The sequence below is a fragment of the Palaemon carinicauda genome, chromosome 30 (genome assembly GCF_036898095.1).
Source record: "Palaemon carinicauda isolate YSFRI2023 chromosome 30, ASM3689809v2, whole genome shotgun sequence".
In the NCBI taxonomy this organism is placed as follows: Eukaryota; Metazoa; Arthropoda; class Malacostraca; order Decapoda; family Palaemonidae; genus Palaemon; species Palaemon carinicauda.
The window spans coordinates 1,186,852-1,197,080 of NC_090754.1; the positions used below are offsets into that span (position 1 = coordinate 1,186,852).

Consider the following 10,229-nt stretch of genomic DNA (forward strand, 5'->3'; position numbering starts at 1 on the left):
TTCCAACTGTGTATGAGGTTCCGGAAGATCTGTATGAAGCAGATGAATGCCGAAGAAATGTTACAATGATGAAGGATGCTGCATGGATACTAGGCAGAATGAACATGTCAGATATGAAGGAAGGCATCAGAGAAACAAGCCAAGAAGAGCAGATGCCCTCATGGAGTGCCTTTAATTCCCTTGTTACTCATGAAAATGTTCCTCAAAAGATAATAGGGTTTCTTCCTGTTCTTCCATATCCTGTCACAGAGTACGCTACTGTGTACACTGCCCTCAAGAACTTTCAAGATATCCTCAGTCAGTTAGATCAGCCTCATTTGCCCATAACTTGTGATGAGGGGGTATACCACATTACCAGAGATATCATCATGCACAACCCAGATGAATACAGCAACTTGGTTCTTTGTTTGGGATCGTTTTACCTAATCAAGGTTGTCATGGGAGCTATTGGCAAATATATTGATGGAAGTGGTGCTCAAACCATCTTGGCTGAGTCAAAAGCTTTTGGTAGAAATGTTGTTAGGTCAGTGCTTGATGGTACGCACTATAGGAGGACACTAAAAGGATTGATGTTGCTCAGTGAGTGCCTTGAGAGGTTACAGTGGGCCGAATTCTTCAGAATCAATGGTGTTGAACCATACATGAACGAGCTTTCGTTGATACTGTTGATGAAGTCCTCTGTGTCAGAGAAAAAACAGGAAGAAAGCAGGGCACACTTAGAGGCATTCATTTCAATTTCATCAAAATTGATTGATGACTTCAATGCCTTTAGGTCAGACAGATGTGAGGTATCCGAGACGTTTGCCTTTTGGGATCAGTTTGTGAAAATGGTATCCATCCTGAGAAACCTTGTCAGGGCCGACCGTGAGGGAAACTGGGATCTCCATCTCCAGAGTCTTCAAGCCACCCTCCCCCTGTTTGCTGGATGTGATAGGAAAAACTACCTGCGATGGGCTTCAGTTTATCTGGAGGATATGAGGAAGTTACCACAAGATGCCTCAAATGTGTTTGAAAACTTCAAAGCTGGAAAGTTTGTTGTGAAGCGGACTGGAAGTCAATTCACTTCTGTTGGAGCAGACATGTGTCTTGAGCAGACAATCAATCGCTCTCAGAAGAGTGCTGGTGGTATCATAGGGAGTACAAAGAGGAAGCAGTTTGTTGCTCAATGGGAAATTATCTACCATGAGATGTTGGCAGTGGTCAACCTGCAGTACAAGATCAGTGGTGTTGTCACACTCAGCAGAGAACTTCTGGTGAATCATGAGTTCAATCTCCCAGCAACTCGAAGGTTTGAAGCCTTGGTTGATGAAATAATTAGGTATGTCAAAGAACATGACAATCCTGTGAGATCTTCTGCGCAGAAGAGTAAGGATGATGTACAGAACCTACACAATATCATATCACAGGAATTAATGCCACAGGAAATCCGTAATGATCTTCTGCAGTTCGATGCTACATGCAAGACACTCTATGAGACCTTTCGGACTGAGCGATTTGTGACAAGACAACGTTTTATCTCTGACACCATCCACCGCCGAAATCTGAAAACATTGAAAAGCAACACAGCAGCAAAGCACACTCGCCAAACAAAAGCCAAAGAGAACCAGAAGCAGTTGGCGGAAACTCAGAAGATCTTTGACATTGCCAGAGTGCGAGGGTATGACTTACAAGACCTGCTCACTTATGACCTGATCGACACAAGCTATCTCTTCGACTCAGAAGGGCTAATGGTCAAACCAAACAAAGGTGACCTCTGCCATGAATTGGAGAAGTTGCTTGATGCAAAGGACTACCTGCAGCCACCAGCATGGACACCTGCGAATACTGCTGCAATTGTGGATGTCAAGGGTTACTTGCGTCGAATGCGAACGGTTAATATCAATACCTTTGGTGATCTCTGCACAAATTTTCTGGGTTATGAGCATGGCCTTTGCAACAATGCAAATCGTATCGACTTTGTGTTTGACACATATATTTAGGGCTCAGTTAAAGACAGTGAACGAGCAAGGAGATATAAAAATAGTCCTATTGACCTGAATGATATGTCACCTGGAAAACTATTACCAGTCACCATGGAATCATTCTGGGCTTCATCTATGAACAAAGCAAAGCTCCAAGGGTTAATTCGGGAGCACATTTTGGAGAACCCAATGCAAACAGCAGACATAGTGGTGAGTGCATTTGGACTTAGTGAAACCAAACCATGCAGAGGTGTTTTTAATGATATCAGCATCCAACTGCCTGAACTAAATCACAGAATTGAAGAGGCCGACGTGAGAATGATCCCACATGCCCTGCATGCTGTCAAGGGTGGAGCTTCAAGAATCATCTTATTGTCAAATGACACAGATGTCCTGGTACTTGGACTTCATTACTAGAATCTCTTGAGAGGTTATGGCCTCAAGGAACTGTGGATAAGAGCAGTTGTGGGAAATGCAACCAGACACATACCACTGCATACCTTGGCAGAGAATATGGACCCTGAGATCCGCAAAGTCATACTACCACTCCATCACCTTACTGGTTGTGATTCATCAAGCAAATTTGGAACTAAATCTTTTGGTTTGAAAGCAAAGCCTGCTGAATATCTCTGTGAATTTGGGAAGAATCCAACCAATATTGACTTTGCGGCAGTTGAAGAGTATCTTGTGAACGTCTTCATATCTGGAACACCATGTAAATCAATGGACCAGCTGAGACATCATCTCTACCATCATAGCAAGAAGACCATATTAGACCTTCCTCCAACTAGTCTCTCAGTTAAAGGACACATACTTCGAGCATTCTATGGGACATACTTGCAGTTACACTGCCTTGACAATGCAGAACTAAACCCGTGCGAGTTTGGCTTCTATCAGGATTACTGTGCTCTGCTGCCCGAGAGAATGCAGTTATTGCTTCCAAATGATTTTCCACTCCCATGCAAATGTTCTGCCTGTGCTACCCAGTGCTGTCCTTGCAGACAAAATCAAATTACATGTTGCCCCTACTGCAGCTGCCAGTCAAACAACACAGGCTGTAGAAATCCGGTATCATAGAATCGTTTCACTAGTAAATAGGTTTCATGCATGCAACTGATATTCTACTAAAATGTTGGTGTAAAGGTTGATGGAAAATTATTTTTGTACCCTTCTTATCATATCTGTTAAGTTAAATGATGTTCCTGTGCATTGCCGTATGTCTGTCTTTTGCATGTATGTAATTGGCGAAAGTTGCCGATTTTCGGTATTTTCAACTCAACCTCAAAGGACTACTATTTGTGTTAGAGACTTCAATTCTTTTTCTAAAATTACCTAATATTATATGGTATTCAGATGTGCATTCAAATAAACAGTTATATCATCATGAGTTTTTTTGTTGGCCTTCAAATGAAAGAAAGTCTTAATTACAAGCATAAGTAAAATTACGTCACACTTTGACCTCTGGTGACCTTGACTTTCATCTGATGACCTTGAACTTGTTTTCATGTTGTAGATAACTAAACTAGCTTCAATTTAAGCACCAACACAAAACCATAGGTTAATTGTGTGCAATGTTGTGTTAATTTTAATTTCCCGTACCCCTAACTTTTGGAGCGATTTTGCATCAGAGCATTTCTAACAAACTCGTGAATATCTCCATTACTGCCGGGTTTCAGAACAAACACCCTCGCCAAAAATGTGTCCAAGGTGGTCCACTATCAAAATCAGGAGGGTAATTTTGTGGACATAAAATGGATGCAAACACCCCTTGGCTCCAGGACTAAAATATATATATAGGCCCTATATATATATATATATATATATATATATATATATATATATATATATATATATATATATATATATATATATATATATATATATATATAGGGGCTAGCGTTCGATCCCAGGTATGAGGTAGAAATTTATTTCTATTTGAACACGATGTTGTGTTGATATTAATCCATATATATATATATATATATATATATATATATATATATATATATATATATATATATATATATATATATATATATATATATATATATATTTGAGCACCCGTAAAGCGCCCTGAATGGTAGCAAATTGGGAACAGGTGGTCGAAGGGTGGCACATCTCCCAAGTCCTCCTGAATGGTTTGGAGTAAGACACTACCGTATCCATGGTTACTAGCGTCCACTTTGAGAAAGCAAAGTTGATCTAAGTTAAGAGCTCTTAAAATTGGATAACTTATGAGGAAGTTTTTTAATTGATTAAAGATGGTCTGATGCTGATCTGACCATTTAAAAGTATTTTTGGAAGAGGTTAGAACAAATAGAGGTCCTGTTATTTGTGGATAGTTAGGACAAAACCTAGAATAGTACCCAGTCATTACTAAGAATATGTGTAATGACCCTCTTTTATTGGGTACAGGATAGTCAATGATGGCTTTGATATTAACTTGTTTTGGAAGTACCTTACCATTTCCAATAGTATGTCCGAGGTATGTTACCGTTGCTTTTCTGAAATTGCTTTTTCCCAGGTTGACTGTGAGATTGGCTGACCTTGACCTCTTGAATACTTCCTCCAGCTTCTTAAGATGTTCATCCTAAGATTTTGATGTAACCACAATGTCATCCAGGTAGACATGGACTCCTTCTATGCCTTGAAGTACAGATTGCATTATTTGCTGGAATAACATTGTATGAATAAAACCCAAAGGGGGTAACAAACCTGGAGATTTCTTTAGCTCTGTCAGTAAGTCCTATCTGGTAGTATCCTTTCATTAGATCAATCTGTGTGAGAAAGGTTGCATTACTGACATTATCAATGATGTCCAAAATTCTAGGCAAGGGGAAAGAATCTTTAACTGTAGCTGCATTAACTTTCCAGTAATCTGTACACATCCGGAACTTCCGATTAGGCTTTGGTAAAAATATGCATGGGGATGCCCAGGGTGAAATACTAGGAGTAAGTAGATTATACTCTACTAAATAGTCTATTTCTGCTTTTAGAATGTTTAACTTGCTCTTGGAAATTCTGTAAAAGGGCTGCCTTATAGGCGAGACATCAGGTTTTATTATCACATCATGATGTCCAACAGTACATTTACCTGGGTTATATGTAAAGATATCTATATATTCTGAAATCAAATCTTCAAGTTGCTGGGAATGTTGCCGATTATCAAAGTTTAGATATGAAGATAAAGAACCTAGTATGCTAGAATTATTTGAATCTTCCCAAGACATAATCACTTCATCAATTACAGTAGAGTCAGAATTATCATCAGATTCAACACTAAAGGAATTTTCAGTTTTTTTTTTTTGTTGAAAAACTAAATTACATACCTCCGGAGTTTTTCTTATGAAGGGTTTCAACCTATATACATTAACCATCTGAGTTTTCATGCGACGGTCAGCAGTATTTATCACATAATTCACCTTTGATACTTTCTTAGCAATGGTATAAGGTCCCATATACATTTGTCTTAAAGGGCTACCCGCAATAGGATGGTACAACAACACTACATCACCAACTTGGAAAGTTCTTATCTTAGATTTTTTATCATGAATGAATTTCATCCTTTCTTGTGATGTCTGTAGGTTATTCTGGGCAAATTCCTGTATTTTAGACAACTTGCTCTTGAATGTGGTTATAAATTTTGAAGCATTAAATACTTCTTCCTTCTCAAAATGTCTAGGATCATATCTTTTACAGCCGTCAGCAAAGGTCTAGATTTTCTTCCAAACATTAGTTCGAAAGGGCTAACATCAGTAGATTCATTCTTGACACTTCGTAGTACATACATGAGCATATCTAAGTCTTCATCCCAGTCATTACCTGTACTGAAAACTTAATCCCGGATTAGAGATTTTACAGTTTGATGTGACCTCTCTAATGCCCCATTAGTTTGAGGGTGATATTCAGTAGCTATCACCTGTTTCAGATTAAAGGTAACTAAAGTCTCCTGAAATACCTTACTTATGAAGTTAGTTCCCTGATCACATTGAACTTCTGCTGGAAATCCAAGTACTGTAAAAATATTAAGCAACTGTTTGATAATCACCATAGCAAAAATATTTTTAACTGGAACAGCCATGGGAAAACGAGTAGTTGGACACATTAAAGTTAAAATGTATTATTTACCTTTTCTAGTCTTCTTTAAAGGTTCCACACAATCAATAATTACTTTGGAAAAGGGTTCCTTTGGTACAGAAGTAGGTATGAGAGGTGCTGGAGCTATTGTTTGGTTAGGTTTTCCTACTTGTTGGCAAGTGACACAAGCTTTAACAAATCCTGGACATTTTTCTTCATTCCAAGCCAGTAGAAATCATCAGCTAATCATTGGTATGTCTTGGTTATTCCAAGATGACAGTTGTCAGTATGGGCCAAGTCCAACAAAGATTGTCTGTAGACTTTAGGTACCACTACCTGGAATTTATCACGCCAGTTGTCCTGAAAAGACATCTTAGGAGGTCTGTAATGTCTCATAAGAACCTTATTTTCTAGATAAAAGTGAGGAGTTTCAGTATCTCCATCTGATATGTTTCTAACCTTCTTAAACAACTGTTTAACAAAATCATCTAATTGTTGGGCTTTTGCAATATCTTCAGTAGGAATGTCAAGCAGGTCAGTTGCCTTACTTACCTTGCTAGGGACAACTTTACTGGGTATGACACCACTCTCAGGTTTTCATTGAGAAGCTTGTGACCTATTACAATGTTACACTGGGCCTTTACATACATTTCAGGAGATTGATAATACAGACTGGTGTGTACCTTACCTTTGGCCAAATCATTACCCATCAAAATGTCCTCCTCTTTGCAAGGGAATTCCTTATCCAAGTATGCAATTTCCACGATTCTATCAGTGTATGGACTAATCAAAGGAATAGTTACAAGGGGAAGTACCGATTCACTTGTAAGATCCGAAACTGTAATGAACCTGTTTGTAGGAGTGATAAATGATTTCGTATTAGAACTTACAATAGTTTCACTTGATGCTGAATCACGAAGAATTGTAACAGTATTATCTTTTACCTTACCCTAACACTTGAAGTTATGAAAACCCTCTTCCTTTATTGCACAATGCATGGCCTTATGTTCAGTTGGTTCAGATTTATCCTTTTTTCCCTATATTAGGGAAAGAGTTTGTTTTAGGAGTTTGTTGGTGAGAACCTTTGCACCGAGGATTAAGACAATCTTGAATTAGATGTCCCCGTTCCTTACAAAATGAACATACCCTGCTATCGACGAATGCTTTCTGTATAAGTTGTCCCTTATGAATTAATGAGTATCCATCCGCCAACAAAGCTGCTTCCTTGGGTTTCTTTACACTGTGTTCCTTAATATACATATGCAACGTTGATTTGTATCTTACGCAAGAATTCTTCCATCAACAGGAGAGACTTAAAATTTTTATAGTTACCAATAACTGCCTTGTCCAACCATTTCTGTAACTGTTTATCTTCAGATTACACAATTCCAGGAAAGTTTGGTTGGGTGTCTTGAATGAATTGCGGGATTTCTGCCAATATCCTTCTGCTGTAATAGAATGAGGATCTAAAATACCTTTTTTCAAAGTATCATAGTCATTCTCAGTAATCATCTGAGTAACAATATGCTCAGCTTGTCCTGTGAAAAAACTTCTAATTATTAGCACCCATTTATCCTTGGGCCATGCTAAGGTCTTGGCAGTTTCTTCAAACACTACAAAGAAATTTTCAGGTTCTTGTTCGTTGACCACAGGTAAGAGTTTCTTAACCTTAGAGACATTGAAAGCTTCAGGAATATCCTTTTCCTCCTGTTTTTCCAGCAATCTTATCTTAGCTAGCTCGAGTTCTTTCTCTAGTTCTACTTTAGCTAACCTTTCTGCCGATTCTATTTTTATTTTCTCTGCTATTTCTAGTTTTACCTTCTCTAGTTCTACATGCTCCCGTTCTTTCTGTAATTCAGCCTGGATTAGCCTTTCTGCCGATTCTGTTTTTACTTTCTCTAGCTATAGTTCTCTCTCTTTCTGCTCACGTTCTTTATCTAATTTTATTTTCTCTAATTCTATCTGTAATTTTAAAACTTCTACTGCCGAATCCTCCCTATTTATTATACTTAAGGGCCAATATTGTTTCACATCATCTTGTGAAAATATATTTTTGTCTATCAGGCATTTCAATATTAGACCTAAGATTTCTTTTTTCACAGCACCTGTCGTTACACTAATCTTAACAGCCATGGCTAAAGCTAACAAATCAGACTTCCTGGCATACTGCAAAGTATGAAGGTTTTCCTTCGGATTAGATGTAAAATGTTTAGCATAAAAAGACATGATTGATAAAAAAACAATAGATTCACAATTTGAATAATTACAGTGCAATACTTAATAAGCAATACCTTATAACTAGTAACCAATTTCACAATACATTCGTGACAATGGACCAACTTTTAACAAGCATTCTTCTTGTATTACAATGTTGCCAGATTCAAAAGCATATCAAGTATGAAAACAAGTTTCCTATACCTAACAATGATGATACCTGAGCAAGGTTATTACCTACCTACAAGAAAGGGATGAGACTAAATCTCTGAGATACCTATGAAAAAAAGGTATGTAGGCCTACCTGTAATTCCTAGACTTTCCTAGATTACAATTAATGGGATTTCAATACCCCTGACGTAATGTGTTAGCTTATAAGTGCCTAATAGTGCGTTAGAGATTCATTCAAAACTCTAATGAGATGTTAGGAGAAAAACTAGGCTGGTTAAAATACCGTGAATCGTAATTACACAATTGATTCATTAAACTCTAGCTCTCCATTACAAACTCGACTTAACACTCACGTTATTAATGAAGTGTGGAGCATGGCTTACTCTTGGAGTATCAATATTGGAGACTACACCCGATCACAGTGTTTACAAAATACATTTACTCCTAAAATATATCACTTTTCAGTCAATTAATCGTAATAGAAACAAGATATATTTAGCATTTAAGTATATCAAATCCCGGTCAGGCCCCAAAATGTGACGTTCCTTACTTTTAAACACTCTTCCTTGATTTTACCTGATGCCAGATATTACGGCAAATGTCTTGTTCACAATCACTGATTCGGAAACGGCACATAAAAAGAAAAAAATCAGTTATTTTCACACACTTTACAACTAAATATTAAGATGGTAATAAGTATAAGATGGTAATATACTTTTCAAACAAAATACAGCAGGTAAAAGATATTAAATATAATATATAAAGTACTTACATATTATATACAACACTTAACTCCAAACAATAGTAATGAAGAAATAATTCGAACTGAATCCAAAAGTAAACCAGACTCAACTCTGGACGTATAATTTACGTCTCAAGTAAACTTAAATTTAACCAAAGGATTCTGATACATAAGAAAATATAAAAAAATTTCCATGGATTGATATACCAGGCGATGTCACTGGAGGTTTGAAAAAACATATATCTTCAGCAGTCAATAGATGGTGTAGAGTATAGGGACTGCAGCAACTCCTAGATGGCGCTGAAGATAGCTGGCAGAATAGCGGACGAAAGAATTCGTAAAAAAGGGTTGGAGATCATCATAATATATAACGGATTTTGAGCGAAGCGAAAAATCTATTTTTGGGTGAGATGGCCATGTCGTCGTGATGGAAGTTCCTTAAAGTAGCTTCCTAAGCGATATATGTACTACAGTGATATTCCCAGAAAATTTTACCTTTAGGTATCCAGAATTCTAACTCCTGGAGCGAATATCCGTAAAATTTCTCCAAAGGATATCGCATAATATCAGCAGACGCATTCTTGCACGCCTCCATAGCAATCTGCACCCCAAACAGCGTTTTGGCTTCGAGGAGGATTTGGCAAAAGGGAGCCGTCCAAAGGCTCTTCCCGCTCTCGTAATACTATTGGGAATACAACAGCGCCATTCCCACGACGGCGGACATTCCTTGTAGCATTGAGCGTGGTGTTACAGATACAGTACCACGGGAGAGATGGGTGGGTCCATCAGGACGACATGGCCATCTCACACAAAAATAGATTTCTCGCTTCGCTCAAAATCCGTTTTTTGGGCTCAAGCCATGTCGTCGTGATGGAAGCATACCAGAGCATTAGTGTATCTGTGGATTTTTAATCAGTGCCTTAACCTTATAGCAACCTTTTCTATGGTCATGGGGACCACATGAGACAAGGGACGTTACCGTTATTCGTCACCATCACTAATCATAACCAATGTTAATGCTTCCTGCCTCCTACAGGGAAGAGTCATTCTAGACAGTAGAAAAG

At 38.0% G+C, this 10,229-nt stretch overlaps 1 pseudogene; it reads right to left on the bottom strand.

The window, feature by feature from the left end:
• Positions 1 to 5,759: 5,759 nt before the first annotated feature.
• LOC137623869 (uncharacterized) lies at positions 5,760 to 7,298 on the bottom strand (annotated as a pseudogene).
• Between the last annotated feature and the right edge of the window lie 2,931 nt (positions 7,299 to 10,229).